Genomic DNA, 6,012 nt, shown 5'->3' with positions numbered 1-6,012 from the left:
TATATATATATATATGTATATATATATATATATATATATATACTAAATTACTAATTACTTATTCCTACTTCGCGTTTTTTTACTTATTGTGGGGCTTCAGGGTACGGATACCCCGCAATTAATGAGGGACTACTGTATATATATAAACACACTATTCGCCCTATTCTTCCACTTGAGCAGTTCCACTTCACTTAAAGCTTGGGTAATCTATCAGAGGTCTGGGAGCTTGAGGGTTCTGCAAAGTATCTTAGCTTTATCTAGGACTGCACTCTTCTGGACATAGATCTCTGAGGTTGTTCCTAGGATCTGTTGAAGCCACTCTTCCAGTTTGAGGTTCACAGCATATAGAGTTCTAATGACCACTGGGACTACTGACGCCTTGAATTCCCACACATTCTATATTTCCTTGTTTTGCCCTTGGTATTTCTCCAGCTTCTAGTGCTCCTTCTTCCTGATGTTACAGTCACTTGGGATTGCATGGGATGTGTTGATATCAATCATGTCCTCAATCTGCTGGTGGTACATGCCATGCAGGAACCTATCTTTACATGATGGCTCCTCTTGCACTTCCTCTTCCACATTGGATTTCTACTACATGGCACATTCACCTATTAGTTCATCAGTGGGGACTTTCTTCCTGATGAATTCCAAAATCATATTTGTTTCATCCTGTATCATGGCTCAGACACTGACTCTGCCTCTTTCCTTTCTAATTGTACAGTCTCAGGATGCTGGACTAGGAGTGAAACCCTCTATGCATTGTAAGAAGCTTTTATGCCTTGATGTCCAATGCTTCTTTCTTCTCCTTTGGCCAGGCTATTATAAATGGACTGCACTTATCTAGCAATTTTCTATCTAGTCAAGATAAAGTGTTTTACACTACAATCTGTGACCTCAATTACCCAGTCATACAGCATTTTACTATTTCTGTACAAAGAATAATCAGTGCTTTATCATATTCATACACCAATGGGACACATATCAGAGGCTCTTAGCTGGGCGTTGGTGCAATGGTTAAGTCAAATGATGTTGGTATGAGAAGGTCAGGGGTTAAGGGTTCAAATGCCAGTGACAACCTTCAAGCAACCTTGGATAGAAAAAACTTAGTGAAGGACTTGGAAATAAAGCCATGCTAGCTTGGACATCTAACAATTCCATGTCAGATGTAGGAGAACCAGTACATTCTTATGCACAAGACATTCCTGAGAGCAGAGAGCTTAACACTCTTGAATATATACACATATACACTTTTACCCCTTCTGACAGTAATCACATTAATTTTACTAGGGAACAAAGTAAAGACACCCTACTTAACCCCACTACCTAACTTAATGTTCCATTCTTTCCTCACTCATGAACAAAACCCCAAGATACTTTAACTCCTCCACTTGAGACACAGCCTCACCCTCGACCAGAAGAGAGCAGTCCCCACTTTTTTGACTGGGGACCATGGCCTCAGATTTGGAGGTGCTGATTCTCAACCCAGCCCCTTCACACACAGCTGCAAAGCACTCCAGTGAAATATGGAGATCACAGCACAATGATAACAACAGGACAACATCATCTGCAAAGAGCAGAGATGGAATCCTGAGGCCACCGAACTGGAATCCCTCCGCCCCCTGGCTGCACTGAGAAATTCTGTCTATAAAAGTTATGAACAGAATAGGTGCCAATGGGAAGCCCTGGTGGAGACCAACTCCCACCCTGATAGGGTTCAGACTTACTACCGACAATGCAAAGCAAACTCTCGCACTGCTTGTATAGGGACCGAACAGCAACAGGCCACAAATCTCATACTCACCCCGCACGGTGTACCTCGAGGAACATGGTCAAAAGCCTTCTCCAAGTCCACAAAACATATATAGACTAGATGGGCAAATTCCCATGATCCTCCAGGGACCCTAGTGAGAGTAAAGAGCTGATACAGTGTTCCACAGCCAAGGCACAACCCACATTGGTCCTCCTGGATCTGAGGTTTGACCAACAATCTAACTCACTTCTCCAGTACCCCTGAATAGACCTTATTGGGAAGGCTAAGGAGAGTTATGCCCATATAACTGGAGCACACCCTCTGGTCCTCATTTCTGAAAAAAGGAACCACTACCCCAGTCTGCCAATCCAGTGGTACTGCCCCCGATGTCCATACGATATTACAAAGGCATGTCAACCAAGACAGCTCTACAACATTCAGAGCCTTAAGGAAATTGGGATGAATTTCATTCACCATCGGAGCCCTGCCACCATGGAGATTTTCAGCTTCATCAGTGACCTCAGCCAAGTTATGGACAGACCAACCCCAAAGTCCCCTGACAGATTCCTCCATGGAAAATGTGCCGGTGGGATTGAAAAGGTTAAAGATGTATTTCTTCCACCTCCCAATGACATCACTGGTTGAGGTCAACAGCATCCCACCTTCATTGAAAATAGTGTTAGTAAAGTGCTGTTTTCCCTTCCTAAGCTGCCTGATGGTTTGCCAGAATCTCCTCTGAGTCGACCAAGAGTCTTTATCCAAGGCCTCACCGAACTCCTCCCACATCTGAGCTTTGCCTCAGTAACAGCCAAGGCTGCAGACTGCTTGGCCCTCTGGTATTTCTCAGCTGCCTCTGGAGTCCCACCAGCCAACAAGGCATGATAGGATTCTTTCTTCAGCTTGACAGCCTCCCTCACCTGGGATGTCCACCACTGAGTTCAAGGATGGTCGCCATGAGAAACACTGACAACCTTGAAGCCACAGCTCAAGGCAGCTACTTCAACAATTGAGTTGTGGAACATATCCCACTCTGACTCAATGTCCCCTGCCTCAGCTGGGATGTGGTTAAAGCTATCTTGGAAGTGTGAGTTCAAGATCTTTCTGATGAGTTCTTCTGCTAGGTGTTCCCAGCAAATCCTCACTACAAGTTTGGGTCTACTGGCTCTGTCTGGCATCTTCCCCCTCCATCTGACCCAACTCAATACCAGGGGGTGATCCATTGACAGCTCAGCTTCTCTCTTCATCCGAGTGTCCAAAACAAATGGCCACAAAGCAAATGACATGACTACAAAGTCAATCATTGATCTATAACCCAGGGTGTCCTGGTGCCAAGTGCACTTATGGACACCCTTATGTTTGAACATGTTGTTTGTGATGGACAGACTATGACTAGCATAGAAGTCCAACAACAGAACACTGCTCAAGTTCGGATCAGAGAGGCTGTTACTCCCAAATATGCCCCTCTAGGTCACACTGTCATTACCAAGACGGCATTGAAGTCCCCCAGCAGAATACAGGAGTCCTCAGCTGGCACACTTTCCAGAACCTTCCAAGGACTCCAAGAAGGCCAGATACTCTTAACTGTTGTTTGTCACGTAGGCACAAACAACAATCAGAGCCTGTACCCCACCCAAAGGCACAGGGAAGCAACCCTCTCATCTACTGGGAAAAACTCCAACACACAGGCAGCAGTCAGGGGCAAAATGTAGACCCACACTAGCTTGGCGCTTTTCACCATGGGCAACTCCAGAGTGGAATAAAGGCCAGTCCCTCTCATGGAGATTGGTTCCAGAGTCCTTGCTGTGCATTGAGGTGAACCCAACTATATTTTGTCAGTACCTCTCAACCTCATTCAAAAGCTCAGTCTCCTTCCCTGCCAGAGAGGTTACATTCCATGTCCCAAGAGCCAGCTTTGGTAAGCCATGGTCAGAGTTTCAAGGTCCCCGCCTTCAGCCACTGTCCATAGCATTGTGCACCTGACTTGTATGGCTCTTCCCACAGTTGGTGGGCCCACAGGAAGGAAAACCCATGTTGCTCCATCGGGCTGAGGCTGACCGGGCCCCACAGGTAAAGACCTGGTCATCAGGCGCTCGCTGATGAGCCCCTAAATCCAGGATGTGCTCCAGGGTGGGGCCCCGGGAGCTAACGTCTGGGCAAAGGACACTGAGTTCCTTGTTTTGACCTATCTATAGACGGATTATTTGTTAATCAACACAACGGATGTGTGTGCAGCTGTAGTGCAGAAAGAGCTGGTGTCTTGTGCGAAATTCTGTTCCCCTTTATCAAGAGGGTGCACAGAGGCATCCATCTTCACAGCTACTTTTCCTGTTATCATTCAGTTTTAACTTTTTTCTTCAAATCACTGTGTGCACGTTTAAAAAAAGAAATGGTTATTTTATTATTACTTTTTAATGATATTACTTATGTAAAAACAAGAAATAAAAAGTTTTCGATGTATCCTTAACTCTTGAATACTTGAACAAGATATTTACAGTTTATTTTCTAGGGACTATACTGTCCCAAATGTTTGTTAACGCCGCACGCACAATTACAATGTTATCTAATAGATAGATTTAGAGGTTTCAAAGTCTGAGACATAACAGGGAGCCAACTTCTCAAAATTTTGGACATGTCATATTTAGTAACATTAAATCTGAACATAATACCCTTATTGGTGAGCCCTAAACACAGTTTTTATGAGGATGGCCAATATGGTCCATTGTTTGGACATCTGCTGGGGGTTTCATCCCTTCATCTTTTTCTTTTTTAACTGAGACACACAGAAGAGACCAATTATTAGGTACAGCAGGAAAGCAGTCACTTTACTTTGTTTAACACTGGTTTATTACAACCTCAGTTCAAGTCAGTAATCCCTCTATTTACCACTCCAATTTTCCATTGCTGTCTTTGCCGGAATTTGTAGAGTAGGAGAAGATGGACGTGACAAAGTCAGGACTGTCGATGTCTTCAGAGGCCACTCCTGTACAAATAAAGTGTAATACAGTGACTGATGTTAATGAAAACAGCACATGGTTGGCCAGCGCTAACTGGCATAGCATTTGTTAGCATACAACTTTACAAGAGTAACAACAAATGATTAGCAACTTCACTCAGCATCACTGAACTAAGATATCTTAGCTTGTAAGCTAGGTACACTCGTATTTGAGTGATCAATTGTTCATATTTTTGTATATAGGACACAATAACCAGCTTTGCTTATTAGCTAGGCAGACCTTACTTGATATGAAGTAATTGCTGCAGATTGTTGCATTTGTAATCATTTGCTCGTTCCATTCGCTTCTTTTGATGACTTGCAAACAAAGACATCTCCTGTTAGCCTTGAAAGGGGTGCGAGTTGATGGAATTCTGTAAAACTTGAGCGTTGTATTGTTTTTATCAAAATGGTTGGTGCAACCTACAGCACAACAAGACATGATTGCCATTTCTTACTGCACCAGACATGTGCAGTATACCAGGAAGTGACCCGGAAGTGACGTTGACTGATAATCTATCTATATAATTCTTCTGAATCACTCTTCAGCTGGTCTGCCACCTAGAACCAATCTGCCTTGGGAGACTCTACCAGGAGCAATTAAAATGGTCTCGGACAGCATTGCTCCTAGGATCATTCAAGCGCACAAACTCCTCCACCATGATAAGGTGGCGATTCAAGGAGGACACAAAAAAAAACCCATACAAATATGTTTTTTAGTTTAAGAAAACTATGACAGTGAGGTGCTAAAACATATTTTTGTGTTTTCTTTGCTGATTTTAGTATACCACAGCCCATTTGCAGATGCGAAAGTAGTCATCTCTGACTATTTCCTCTGTGCTTTTATGAATAAAATGTTCCACCATGTTGTTGTTGTTGCAGAGCCACATGTCATTACAATAAGATGATGAGCCTCTATCTCATTATTGTTTTTAACACAAACAAGAGAAAGACCGCTTCATACTTCAGTACAGAGAACATTTGCTTATTCACACAAGATTTGATTTCCACTCGCTTAACGTTCAAATGATCTTCAAATATTCGTTCTTAAAAGTCAAAATGTTGCAAAATTATTAGGGATGCACCGATCCACTTTTTACAATTCCGATCCGATCCCGATACCTAGATCTGAGAATCGGCCGATACGGATCCAGTTCCGATATCATGATCATCGTTGATTTTATATGAGGCTCTAATAATCTCCTCTCAAGTACAATTTGTACAAATATATGCATGCATGTCCAAAAAGGCAACTTGAGGTAAGTTTTAT

The sequence above is a fragment of the Nematolebias whitei genome, chromosome 10 (assembly GCF_014905685.2).
Source record: "Nematolebias whitei isolate Nwh7 chromosome 10, NemWhi1, whole genome shotgun sequence".
Classification (NCBI taxonomy): Eukaryota; Metazoa; Chordata; class Actinopteri; order Cyprinodontiformes; family Rivulidae; genus Nematolebias; species Nematolebias whitei.
Note: the sequence above shows the minus strand (reverse complement) of the source record.